Raw genomic sequence first — 14,436 nt, forward strand, 5'->3', positions numbered from 1 at the left:
TGTTGCGACCCGACCACAAGTCGGATGTAGATGCAAAATGCTTGACATGTCTAAGCTCCCGGCCCGATGTAGTCCATATCGGGAAATACGGCTTTCATGAAGCGTTTAAATCCTGTGCGCGCCACGTAACTAGAGGAGCTTTATCTTTAGCTATGTGCTAAGCTATCGCGTCCACCTCTGAGACGTTCTCTCGTATGGTGTCGCCTCCGTTCATGGGCTGTTGTCACTTGTCGAACCTTGCTTCTCACTTTGAACTTTCAGCACAGCATGGTTGTGTTGTGGGTGGTGAGAAAGCTTCTGGATTTGAATCGCCAGCAACGAGAGCGACAGACGGGTGGAGTCACATGACTAGAGGCGCTGTAGCGGTCTTAAAGGGGCATGAACATTGCCGCAGACAAAAGGCTTTTCTTTTTTTATTCATCGAATTTACCGACATGGGCAAAATGATTTCGGTCATTGTAATAAATTTCGGTAACGGTAAATTTTCGGTTTATCGCCCAGCCCTATGCTGTAGCATGGCTTTTTTTGCCGTGGGTGTCAAATATTTTACTTTGTTTTCAGAGTGCTTACAGACCTCTTGGTTTTGCCTCAAAATAATTGTCTGCAAAGCAGTCTGTGCCATCCGCATCATTGATGTGCAGGAGTAGCTTGTTGGTAATAAATAGCTGCAAGAAGTCCGCTGTTTGCCGCAGCATCCAGTGGTCCAGCGCTCGCAGTGAAAGTCTTGTCTGGCAGCCCGAACCATCCCCAAACATTTCGAGATGCACGCCCACTAAATTCCAGAAATATAAACATGGACAAACTTGACATTCTTCCAGATTCTGTCTCTTTGCATTGTTTTGAAGTTACTCCTGCAACTTTTCCACTTCTTCGATCCTCCCCATTGTCTGAAAAAGAAGTGTATATTTTGATTTGAAATAATGACCTCAACATACCAATACATTTGTTTATCATCTGAACTGGATTATTTTGAAACAACATTTGGGTTGGACATCTGGGATTTGTTGTTGTGTATATTCAGAGTAATCCTTTTCTTGTATATAGCTAAAGCAATAGTCGCTGGCCTTGAAAATGGGTACAAGACTTGACCAAATTAAGATGCCATAAGGTCTAATTTGCCCCTTCTCTACCACAACTGATTTAGAGGCCATTAGTAACAGATTTGAGAAGACCACTTTTAAAGATATGAAGCCAGAGCTCGGCACCGGACCCATTTTAATTATTTATTATAATTTTAATGTATTATTGAGCAAATGACACAATATGTCAGTAGTGATTACCACAGAAGTCATGTCAAAATAGTGCAAATTCTGAGGTCGACTTCAAATCAGACAGGCGGAGACGAGCGCCAGAGAAGAGATGAGAATCAGAAGAGATGTTGAAGAAGCTAATAACAAAAAAAAACAAAAAAACACATCAAATCTCCATGTAGTAGCAACGGGGATGGCTCATGGGGTCAGGAGAAGTGAGCGGGAGATGGGGAGTATGAGGTGCCGTTGGGGACAAAAGTCAGGAATCGCTTCACACTTCTGAAATGCACTCTTACACACCAGTGAAATTGTTGTTGCTCATGCATACTTATGAAACGCTATCATACATACGAGTGAAACGCTCTCATACACACTAGTGAAATAGTTGTTGCTCATACACTCGTCAAATGCGCTCATACACATAGGTGAAACATTCTCATACACACCAGTGAAAGGCGCTCAGGCACAATTGTGAAATTATTGTTATTCATAAATACAACTGAAACATGCTCATGCCCATACACGAGTGAAATGCTTTCATACAAACACCCACACTGTTGAAAATGCTGTCATGAACACAAGATCGCTTACAAATACTAAAATGTAAAAATTAATCATTTATTTAGCAGGGATGCATGGTGGGCGACTTGTTAGCACGATGGTCTCACAATGCAGAGGTCGCGGGATTGATTCCGGCTTTCCTGTTTGGAGTTTGCATGTTTCCCACACGCCTGCGTGGGTTCTCCGGTTTCCTCCCACATTCCAAACACATGCATGGCAGGTTGTTTGGACACCCTAAATTGGTGTGAGTGTGAGCGCGGATGGTTGTTTGTCTTTGTGTGACCTGCGATTGGCTGGCAACCAGTTTAGGGTGTACCCCACCTACTGCCCCAAGATAGCTGGGATAGGCTCCAGCACCCCCCGCAACCCTTGTGAGGAGAAGCCGTACAGATAATGGATGGTGGGATGGCATTCATAATGGACGGCCGCCACGGTGGGCGACTTGTGAGCACGATGGTCTCACAATGCAGAGGTTGTGGGATCGATTCCGGCTCCGGCCTTCCTGTGTAGAGTTTGCATGTTCTCCCAAGCCTGCGTAGTTTTCTCTAAGTTCGCCAGTTTCCTCGCACATTGCAAAAACATGCATCCATTTACTCTGATGCCAATGTTTTCTGTACCTTATGGCAGATTTTTCTCTTTGCCGAAGACTATTAGCACTTGTAGAGCGAGGACCTGTGCCACAGTCGTCAACTGCACCCTAAAATCTGATCATTTTGTATTTTAGACATTACACACTACACAGTTAAAGATGGTCCAAAAAAGAAAAATGGATTAATGTATTTCAACTTACATAATACTCTTTAAAGAGCTGACCAGCTCATTCCCAGAGGTACGTATTGGGGCGTATTGGTCGTCTTTACAGAAGACTCCAGGAGGTAACTCAGGTTTGACCTTCAGCCACAACAGAGTGTTGGGTGTGAGTGCTTCCAAGTCGTTGAGGTCGGAAGATGTCCTTGTGATAGGCCTGCTGTTTATAACTGCTTCAGCCTCACCAAGCAAGGTATATTGACTTTCTTCACCCGAAATTTGTTCTTTTACAGTGACATTCAGGATTTTTCTCACAGACCAAATAAGTCGCTCACAGCTTCCTCCGTGGTGGGAACCTGCTGGGGGATTGCTATGCCACTGAATACCTTTTTGCAGCAAGTGTTTCTCGATTTACTTAGTGTTCCATTCTTTGATTGATTTCTTCATTTCACTGTCAGCTGATCTAAAGTTGGTTCCGTTATCAGAATACATCTCTCTCACTTGTCCTCTTCTGACAAGAAATCTTCGGATTGCGTTGAGACAAGCATCTGTGTCACGTGAAGATGCAATTTCCAGATGTACGGCTCGTACAGCGAGACATGTAAAAATCACGCCGTATCTCTTTACTTGTCCTCTAACCCTACTTACTTAGAATGGACCAAAATAATCAACGCCAATTCTCTTGAAAGGCGGATCGTCAGGTAGCACTCTTCTGATGACTCTAGCAGCTCGAGGTATCCAAAACTGTTGATGCAGATTAGCCATCATGTGGTTCCTTCCAGCGTGAGCTGTAATCTCATGAATGTATCTCAGGACTAGCTTTGTGTTATGTGAATCCTTGGCAAGATGGCTTGCTGTTTTGCTGTTTCAGGCATGGCTGCGTGGCTCAACTGTCCACCAACCCTCATGACACCATCTTGAAGTACTATATTGAACTTGTAAAGTGGGCTACTTTTCTTCACCCTTTTTTGTTTTTCAAATATGGCTAAATCTTTTTTTGAAACTTCGCCTTTGACAGTATTTCACAAGTTCTCTTTCTGCTTTATCCAAGTCGTCGCAGGTCAAATACTTTCCTTTGACAGTTCTCTTGAATAAATTCATCTTGCCTTCTTCACCTAATGTGATTAACTCCTTTCTATTTTCCTTTACTCTGTCAGTAAGTCTTTCAGCTTTAGAAACCAGGCTACGGCCTGCTTCAATGCTGTCCAAGACGAATAATGGTTCATCCACTGGCCCAGAGAATCTTTGGGCTACAGTGACTGAATTACATGCACTTGAGTCACTCATTTGACCTCCAGGTCATTAATTGGTAATTTGAAGTGGTTTTTGTGTTTAACTAAATTCCTGGACACTGCCTGATTTTTTTCAGAGCTGTACAACCACTAGAAAGGGTGGTTCCCACAATGTGAGTTTTGCTCAGGTGGCCCAACAATGTCACAAAAACAAGTAGGGGTGTGTGTGTGTGTTTGTATAAGCTACATGTTGGGGACCAACATCGGACAGCACACCCACTGTAGGGGACCAAAATTTTTGTGGGGACCAAAAATCTGGGCCCCACAAAAAAGAGCATTGAATTCAGTGATAAGAAGCTCAGGGGGAGGTCCTGTCAAAGTTTCAGGGCTTCCCAGGAAGGTCACAAAAACAAGACGAGTGTGCTAGAAATGTGTGTGCGGAAAAATTACTCAGGATCGCTGTCTAGTGGTCGGTCCCGGTACTGCACTTACGCACACTTCACACACTCGGCTGGTCTGCGCATGTGCAGGACAGTCTGCTTTATGTCAGGCAGCCACCCTCCCCTCCCCCACAGCCCAACCCGAAAAATTGAGATGTTAGTTAAGTATTTATTCCTATTATTGAGTGAGATTACATATTTTTACTTGGCAGCTGGCACAACAGCTAAGCTTGGAGCACAGTTATTGCAAAATAAAATAAATAAACAGTAACAACAATAACGATTGTTAATATTGTTATACTTTATAGCGTAACCTATTTATACTAATTTTCTGTATGCAATTTCAAGTGCAACTAATATAGTTGTGCATATAGATAGCCACCAAACTCCATACATTAGATAAAAATAAGAGCCACGATGTTAACCAATTAACAGTTCAAGAAAAAAGCAGACATCCAAGAACTTGCTTTGTTACTTTTGCGTGGCCAGAACTACAAACCCCAAAGCAGAGCAAACCCAAAACATCAGAGAAAGTACAATACTTTTGTCAAGGAGTGGTGCTGCTGCTTTGCGATCGCTGCCACCATAGTGAACGCGCTCCCACATTCGTGCACACGCACACATGCCACACACCTGTTTTCCACGTCCTGTCAGTCCACTCCGTCGGTCCGCATTTATTTCGTTGGTCAGCCATCACGGTTGGGTGCGCACTAGATCGCTGTTAAACCATCTTCTACGCCACAGTCCTCGTGTTCAACAAACATTTCTCCCGAATTCGCCTACCATGCACAACTCTCCACTTTCAAACCGAGCGCCGCTGTTACTTCCGGGTTTTTAGCGCCAAGCACTTGACGCTAGCGTGTGACGTCATGGCGAAATACTAGGTTTTAAAATAAAAATTTTCTTTTTTTTGTACAGTCTAAGTGCATGGGGTTATGATAGATCGAATGAGTATACCTTTATGTACTCACTAACATTTATGTTGATCATAAAATGTTGTTTTGATGAAGAAAACTGTTATTTTTTAGAATCAATTGGCTTAGGGCACTTGGGCAAACTACGGCCCGGGGGCCACTTGTGGCCCGTTAAACGTTTCAATCCAGCCCCCCAAACTTGAAAAAAATTAAATGAATAAGCCTTGTTAATGGTTTATTTTCTAAATACTGTGGTTTTTCAAAGACATATATATTGTTGTAATGCTTTTGTTCACTTTCGTTTAAAATTAAATGTATTTTAGGACTCATTGTGCCCCCCCCCTCCCAATCAAAAAGTTTGCCCATCCCTGGCATAGTGGATGGGCCGAGGAGTTTAAAAGGCACACATCATGCATTTTTCAGTCAGTTTTAGCCAGGGCTTGGTATGGGGAAGACCAGCTGGTTTACATGTAATCATTAAATTTTCCCAAGTTTTATTTAAGTTAATTGGACAAAACAAAAAAAACGCAATATTCTTCTGCCAGAGAGTATGTAATATTCTTCTGCCATTTTATTGTAGAGGGCCATTTTGAGCCCCTAACAATATTATTCAACCAAGAGATCATGAGTCGTCGCCCACTTACTTTCTGAAGTCAGCTGGGATGTCACGGCTGTGACCCTCGTGAGGATAAAGTGGTTCAGATGGAAAAGTAGGACTAAGGGCTTTTTCTCAGGTTTCCATGCGCAAATCCATGTATATTAGGTTAATTGGAGACTCTAAATTCTCTACTCATCAAATGACATTCGTGACCCTGATGGATAGATAAAATAGATTATTAATCTGCCATGGGAAGTCCAAGGTGTCTGGTAGAAAGAAATGCATTCATACACTCATTACACAGTCAACCAAGCAAAGACACAAAGCCTAGGGCAGGGGCGGGCAAACTTTTTGATTGGAGGACCACAATGGGTTCTAAAATATGACAGAGGGGCCGGACCAGGAGCAGATGGATGGAGTGTTTTGGAAACCTCACCTCATCTGAGAAAAAAAATACATTTAATTTTAAATGAAAGTGAATAAAAGCATTCCAACAATAATATTTGTCTTTGAAAACCACAGTGTTTAGAAAATAAAACATTAACAAGGTTTATTCATTAAATTTTTTTCAAGTTCGGCGGCCCGGATTAAAACTTAACGGGCCGCATGTGGCCCCCGGGCCGTAGTTTGCCCTCCCCTGGCCTAGGGCATAAACACATACATGTAATATCCAATCCGCTTATTCTCACAAGGATAGCGTGCTGGAGCCTACCCAGCTGTCAACGGACAGTAGGCGGGGCACACCCTGAAGTGGTTGCCAGCCAATCGCAGGGCACGCAAAGACGAACAACCATCTGCGCTCAAACTCACTCACAAATGCAACCTCCACACAGGAAAGCTGGGTCCCGGGATCGAACCCTGCACCTTGGGACTGCGAGCCGGATGTCCTAACCAGTCTTAACTCATTAAATACCAGCCATTTTCACTGGAGCAACCCGCTCAATCCCAGCGTTTTCCTGGGTTTTGACTAATATTGCAAGGCCCACAGAATATAGTATTCTAATGCTATATAGACATGGAGCACACCCGAAGAAAGATGAGACTCTCTTCTTTCAACAGAAAAAAATGTTTGTTCCTATCTTTTTCCATTCTTGAGCAATCGGCATTTGAAAATAGCTAAATTTCATGAAAACTCCAATCCCTGGGGAAAAAACTGAGAAAATGAGCTTTTTGTAAACTGATGCATTTTGACCATAATTTGAATTTTGACACTATTATTTATGGCTTTTATGACACCTCTAACATCTAAATAATGCATGCCTTCTATAAAATAACAAAAAAAAGCACAAAAAATGTTTTTGATAAAATAAATTTATTTGCACATAACACTAAACGACTGAACTGCTGAACTATGTACAAAAATGAAATACATCAGTGTCATACATACTTTTTTTTTGTGTGATATAAAATAAAACAGTTGCCTTGATGCAAGGGCACACAACATAGTTCACACCACATTCTTGTTTCACTCCGTTTGCCTTTGCACAAACAGACCCGACACTTTCGTTATGGTCTGGCTTTGCTGGTCCGTGGAAAATAGGCGAGCTTGTGTTTGTCCACTGGGGTTTGTGTGAAAATAATTGTCTGGGAAGTGATTGCTGGCATCCGCGATGTGCTGCAGAAGCTCATCCGTGAGAAACAGCTGCAGGAAATCAGCTGGCTCCTCAGACTCCAAATGGGCAGCGGCATTCAGTGGTCCAGGGGTTGCTGTAAAGTCGATTTTCCTCGGTTGCCATCCAGTGTGACGCCATCCGGAACCACTGCTTCCTGATGCACAACCTGTAAATTACAGAAATACAAACAATTGGAAATATATATTTATTGCTGCATTTTATTGCTGGCGTGTGAAGTTTCATATTATAATTTACCTTTCTTTACACCAACAAGACGAGGAGGAACTTTCTTGCCGCGGGATGCACAATCTGTGAATTTTAGAAAGTATGCATGATTACCACACCATTCAGTATTGTTGTTTCCTCGTCGGGGAGGAGATGCGCTCGCGCGTAACTGCACATTTACGCGACATTTTCTGCCCGCAAGATGCATGATATGTACAATAAAAGCATGAGGGCTAAAACCACATGTTCAATGGTAACTTGCGAGCGTTTACTTCCTCGTCGGCGAGGACTTACGCTCGCGTGTAATTGTGCAATAGGCGCCCGGACGAGAAAGTCAGCGAGCAAGCTTGCGTCTAACTGCACATTTACGCGACATTTTCTGCCCGCAAGATGCATGATATGTACAATAAAAGCATGAGGGCTAAAACCACATGTTTAATGGTAACTTGCGAGCGTTTACTTCCTCGTCGGCGAGGACTTACGCTCGCGTGTAATTGTGCAATAGAGGCGGCCGGATGAGGAAGTCAGCGAGCAAGCTCGCGTCTAACTGCACATTTACGCGACATTTTCTGCCCGCAAGATGCATGATATGTACAATAAAAGCATGAGGGGTAAAACCACATGTTCAATGGTAACTTGCGAGCGCTTACCTCCTCGTTCGGGGGGATCTGGTGAGGACTCTCAGCTGCTTTGGCTATTGTCCGAAGGCAGGCGATGCAGGCCGCAAGGCACGCGCACCCTCTTTAGACGCCGTTTTGTTGTGACGACGACGAAGCGTCATCCTCTCAACCAAAGCGTCTCCATCGCCTTGATGCTTTTAGGAAGCTTTTTTTTTTACAAAAAAGCATTCCTCGATCGTCATTTGCTTGGAGGATTTCATTGCTAACGCTACTAATGCGACTGCTGCTAGTGCTGCCGATGCTGCTGCTACCCACGCTGCTCTCCACACTTATAAGTCTACCCCAGGATCCCGCCCCCCCATTTGTACCTCTGGCGCAGATTCAAGGCGGATCTTTTGCACCTCTGCCCCCTGCTGGGTGATTTTTACATGATTCACAATGCGGACAAGGCTGATTCTCAGTCAGAGGTTGCATCAGACCCTTATGTACACTATGACGTAAAAAAGACAGGAAACGTACTTATACGTCTTTGGTAGAGGGCGCCATTGCATTAAAAGACGTCTTTGTACGTCTAAGGGAGTAAATGAGTTGAACAAAGTACAGGGTCCTTCACCTGACTACAGATGATCTTCTGGGGACTTTATTTGGTTTTAATCACTTTTGGGGTCTGTATCTATGCACACTCCCTGGTTTTGCTACCTTCCCGGGTACCACATACACACTGCTTAGTTTCTCTGCCTTCGTGGGTACCACATACATATTGCTTGGTTTCTCTGCCTTCCTGGGTACGACATACACACTGCCTGGTTTTGCTACCTTCCTGGGTACCAGTCACACAAACGTCAGACGACTCAGCACATACCGACTGTCTCAGCACTACACACTTTCACTCCAAGGCAGTGCTGTGAACCAACTTACTGACAAGAGGTAGTATTTAGAATTTTAAAAAGTGCTTGAAAGGTTTTGTTCATGTAAAACCAACAGATTATGACATTATTATTATTATTTAAATCAGTATTAAACAGCATCAGCATAGGTTAAAGATATTATACAGACTATATACGATAAAAAAATACTAAACCACCCTTGCTTTTCCGTCATTTCTTGTATAAGTTAACACACAGATGTATAACATTTGTTTATACAAATATAACGATTAAAAAGTAGCTGATTAGAGTTTTAATTTTGTATTCATTAATCTGTAATAAAAATGGACATATTTTGGTTAATAAAATTAACAAGAAATAAAAGTAAAGGGTGTTCTAATACTTTTTTCAAGATTGTCCTAACATACATTTAATGTTTACAGTATATGTCTTCGGAAGAAGCGCAGCATTAGATTTTTTTTTTTGTTCTCTCTCTTTGACTTCTGAATTTGAATTTCTGTCACAGATGTGCTTGAATTCTATTTTGGATGATTTGTGTTAAACTGCACAAATATTTGAAGAGCCATAGAATTCAAGAATCACACCAGTGCTGCTACTCCTCCGAACGGGTGAACGCCCTTGATTAACAACCTGCGTTGAGGTGGCTTTTGAGATTCGTGGTGTGGGAGAAAAATCTCTGAAGGCATTCTTAGACTTCAAGAGAGGGTCCACAATTTTCAAAGATTCACTTCCGTCTGAATCAGAGGCCTCACTTGTATCCGGAATATATTCATCTCCACTGTCATCTGAGTTGGAGTAATAATGCTTATCCATTCCAAAGTCAGCCTGTTTTTTTAATCTAAAAAACAACAACAACAACGAAATATAAAGGATAGAAGGCAGGAGACCAATAAAATATATGCAATTTGCTTGTAAGATTCCCTGAAATCTATATGGGTTGTTTACCTGTATACTTTTGGTCCTCCTGAGCCTTGGGATAGTAATATGGTCTGGGTCTGAGGCACAAAGTTCAGGGGCAGGATTTGACAATGATTCGTCAGAATCTGTGTCGTTATTCCAAGGAAGATTCAGCCCATATTTTTTGTCCAAGGGAGGAGACTGGGTTGCATCAGAGTCCAAGAGAAAATTGAGAACCCATTAAATACTTAATCCCCAGAGGAATCTGCACAGAAAAAGGTCTTAATTCTATTTGAAAAAAAAAAAAACTAAAATATTGATGAATGATATTATGACAAAATAATGTAATAACAAAATTAGAATGATTTTAGGAAATTATTTGCAAAACCAAAACATTGTGGTACGATAATAATGCATATAATTATTCTACGCAGCTATATTTAACAAAAACACTTAATTGACCGTAACAAAAAGCTCCCGGGAGGAAAACTACATTAAATGTTTTTTTAACAGGGCAGTGAAAATATTGGAAAATAAAAAAAATAATGAATAAAATAATATGAAAAAAGAATTCAATGTGTATCGATGGACCCATATGAAATACTTATATCGCTATGTACTTATCAGCCATATCGCCCAGCCCAATATGTAACTGCAACTTCAAAACCTCGGGCCATAACAGGATTGTAACATGGGATGCATATCTTCATTCCTAAATTTGTAGATCCCGAGGAGGCTGCTCAATGGTCCTGGTAATGTAAACCTCAACCAATTCGGTCACAGCCAATGTTCTCCATCCTTGTTAAGAAGTTTTGAAATGATTTAATAGATATACTATTGCAAACTATACCAGAATTTTATACATTTTAAACTTTTGATCACAATTTTACCTATTTTCTAAAAATCTGAAGAATCCACATGCCAAATCACCTGCTGTGGACACATAGGTTCTGTTCTGACAGATAATTCAGTTACAGGTTGTGTACTTAAAGCCAATAAGAGGGCAATGCAGCAGTCGACAGCCTGACGAAAGCTTAAGTCTCCCAATGAGAGAACTGTAGTGGCTGGTAGGTTCTTAGATTGTAACATAGTAAAGACATACACTACGCATAACTGTATATCATATGATGATGAGGGAAAATATTATTAGCTACGATTTATGTCCAGATATATTAGAAAACTTGTCCAACCAGCACAGGTCTATCTAACTGTAATTTTAACATCTCAAGACACGACAGGATGACCACATGATACGCATACCTCCTTTTCAGAGTCTGTCAAACCTTGAGAAGGCTGCTTCGATGTTCTGGTGGCATCAACCTCAGCCGATTCAGTCATTGTCGGTTGTCCTCCATCCTAATGAACAAGTTGAATATTAATTTAATGAATTAAAAAAAAGAAAATGGATCAGAATTTTACACATTTTAACGAACAAGTTCACGAATGAAACAAAACCAATTACTTTAGCGCATGACAATTAATCTTCAGTAGAGATATGTTGTGACTGATATTTCAGTCACAGGTTGTCTTTTGAACGCCACCAGGGCCGCAATGGAGCACAGGACAGCCAAAAGTCTTCTTGTCGGACAGCTGTAGTGGCTGGTAGGTTCTAAGATTATAACATAGTAAAGGCACATACAACTCCTAACTGTATTTCATATGATAATGAAGGAAAAGATGATTAGCTATGATTTATGTCAACAATAAAAATGGCTCTACGGGGTCCCCACGAACGCAAACCTGACAGTTGGGTGTCAGATGGCCAACATACCTGACTCGCAATTCAACTCAACTGGACCCCACAACACAAGAAAAAGCTGAGTGAGCCTCAAACCAGACATACACATTCACTGACAAATATCCTGTGACACCAGATATATTAGAAGTCTTGTCTAATCAGCACACGTCTATCTAACTGCAATTTTAACATCTCGAGACACGACAGGATGAGCACACGATACGCATACCTCCATTTCTGAGTCTGTAAAGCCTGGAGGAGGCTGCTTCGATGTTTTAGTAGCATCATAAATTTATTGAATTAATTATATTTGAGGTTGGATTAGATTTTTACACATTTTAAGCCTTAGCCACCCAAAACAAAACATAAGCTCATGAATGAAATAAAACTAATTAATTTCGCCCATGCCAATTAATCTTCTGTAGACACGTGTTGTGACCAGTGTTGTTTTTGGCAGGCATTTTAGATTTTGTCCAAGTCATTTGGACAAAGTGCTGATTTGTTTACATCACATTTAGTCATCCCAATTCGTTATAGTTTTAGTCCAGTTTTAGTCAACGAAAACTAAAAAAAGGGTTTTAGTCCAGTTTTAATCGACGGAAACGCAAAAAAAGTTTTACCCTAGTTTTCGTCAATTTATTCACAAAGGTTTTAGTCCAAGCGGCACGGTGGCCCAACTGGTTAGCATGATGGCCTCACAATATTGAGGTCGTAGGTACGATTCTGGCTCCGGCCTTCCTGCGTGGGTTTCCTCTGGGTAATCCGGTTTCCTCCCATATTCTTAAAACATGCATGGCAAGTTGCTTGGACACTCTAATTGCCCCGAGGCATGAGTGTGAGCGTGGATGGTTGTTCGTCTATGCATGTCCTGCGATTGGCTGGACACCAATTCAGGGTGTACCTCGCCTACTGCCGAAGACAGCTGGGATAGGCTCCAACACCCCCCGCGACCCTAGTGAGGAGAAGCGGTACAGATAACGGATGGATGGATGGATGGATGGGTTTAAGTCCATTTGAGTTAAAACAAGGCATTCAAGGTTTCCACCCAATAACAAAGACTTTTGGATGGACTACTAAGGATTCTTCATTACAAACAGAAAAAAGTGGCAACAGTGGAATCAATACTCACTGCTCCAAAATAAGCAGAGAAGCAAAACATTTTGTTGGGCAACTGTTGTGGCTTTATTTCACTAAAAGCAACATAAAATAATTTATGAACCACATGCTAACAATTTTGTCTAGTCAACGAAAAAAATTCATGTACATCACGTCATGTTTTCGTCATAAAAGAACCTCGTATAGCTTGTCATCGTCATTAAAAAAGGGGCGTTAACGAAGTATTTTCGTCATAGTCATCAGTGACGAAAACAACACTGGTTGTGACTGATATTTCAGTCCCAGGTTGTCTCCTGAACACCACCAATTGGGCAAGGGCGCGCAGGAAAGCCTGGGGTCTTCTATTTTTACAGTATAGAAAGGCTAAATATCAAATTGAAACAGTGTTTTATATCATGAATATACAGGGTTGGTGCTGGTTCTGGTAGGGAAACCACAACATAAAGATGTCCTTAATTAGTCCCACAATGGGGATATTTGCAATATGGCATATGATGGCCTAACAGGGCCACCGCCCAGAAAGGAGTAACGCAGAACTTTGTAATACTGTCACTCCCTGACCAGTTCGTTGTTCCTGCAGAGCCAAACTTTGACTCAGACCCACAAATTTGAATTACAGATAGTGGACAATGGAGAACTCCCCCAGTCAGTCATCATGTTCAACTTCCATAGAAACTTCACATACATTTATTAGATTGCCAAACTAATTGGAAACTACATCACCAGAACACCACAAGTGGGCTCTGTTATTGTACTTAAAGATGCATCTTACAAACCTGTGTTCTCCAAGGCCAGCTGGTCCATAGTCTTAAGTTATTTCTTCGCCAACATCAATGTCTCGGAGCGCAAACAGACAGAGGTGTGGTCTGTCCTCTGTTGTCATCTTCTTCATTTTACAGTTGGGGTGCATGTGGTCATCATTAACCAGTCTTCCCAGACTGCCATCTTCTTGAGCTGCATCAACACTTAAAATAGATTAAAAAAAAAAAAAACAATTATTCAATCAATGTCAGAAATTAATCTTTGAGACAATCTTGTGTACACAAAACATAAAAATAGGAAATCCACAATTTTTAAATCTAAATCAAATCATACAAGAAATTTCTATTGGAATCAGACCCTATTAACAGCTTGTCTTTGAGACTTCATGATCTATATTTTCATTTGTACAGATTCAACGCATGAATAAAAGTAATTATACATTTTTGCTTAGAGAATGATTTTTCCCCTAACACTTATGGGATGAGTATGTGTTTATTTTTTTAAATAAAAACAAAAATAAGATAACATCTCAATCTTTGCCTCACCTCCAAGTTTTTTCTTGCCGGCGGAAGTCAAACAAAAAGACAGTGCCTCTTCCATCCATCTTCCTGCGTTGAGATTCATCAGAATCTATCAATTTTCCTCTGTACTCCATAATAAAGAATAAAGTCGTCTTTCCTGAAAGGGGCCTTGGTAAATACTCCTCGACCTAGTTAACAGGGAAATCAAGTTAGCTTCGTCATATTTTTAAGCACACAAATAAGGAGTCATCATATTCATTTGGGCCACTATACTAATGTAGGGTGGTTTGAAACATTGCTTCTTGTGAGGGATAG

At 41.3% G+C, this 14,436-nt stretch overlaps 1 long non-coding RNA gene across 2 annotated transcripts in view; it reads right to left on the reverse strand.

The window, feature by feature from the left end:
- Positions 1 to 670: 670 nt before the first annotated feature.
- Positions 671 to 14,436, reverse strand: part of LOC148315654 (uncharacterized) — a 29,320-nt gene continuing 15,554 nt past the window's right edge. The window contains exon 4 of one of the 2 annotated variants that reach the window (XR_015840715.1): positions 671 to 887. This is a non-coding gene — a long non-coding RNA (uncharacterized LOC148315654). Of the gene's footprint in view, positions 888 to 14,212; positions 14,310 to 14,436 lie in introns of those variants that run through there. The other variant, XR_015840714.1, reaches the window with a different exon arrangement.

Source organism: Idiotropiscis lumnitzeri, unplaced genomic scaffold (genome assembly GCF_059441095.1).
Source record: "Idiotropiscis lumnitzeri isolate Australia: NSW breed Sydney's pygmy pipehorse unplaced genomic scaffold, RoL_Ilum_1.0 HiC_scaffold_66, whole genome shotgun sequence".
In the NCBI taxonomy this organism is placed as follows: Eukaryota; Metazoa; Chordata; class Actinopteri; order Syngnathiformes; family Syngnathidae; genus Idiotropiscis; species Idiotropiscis lumnitzeri.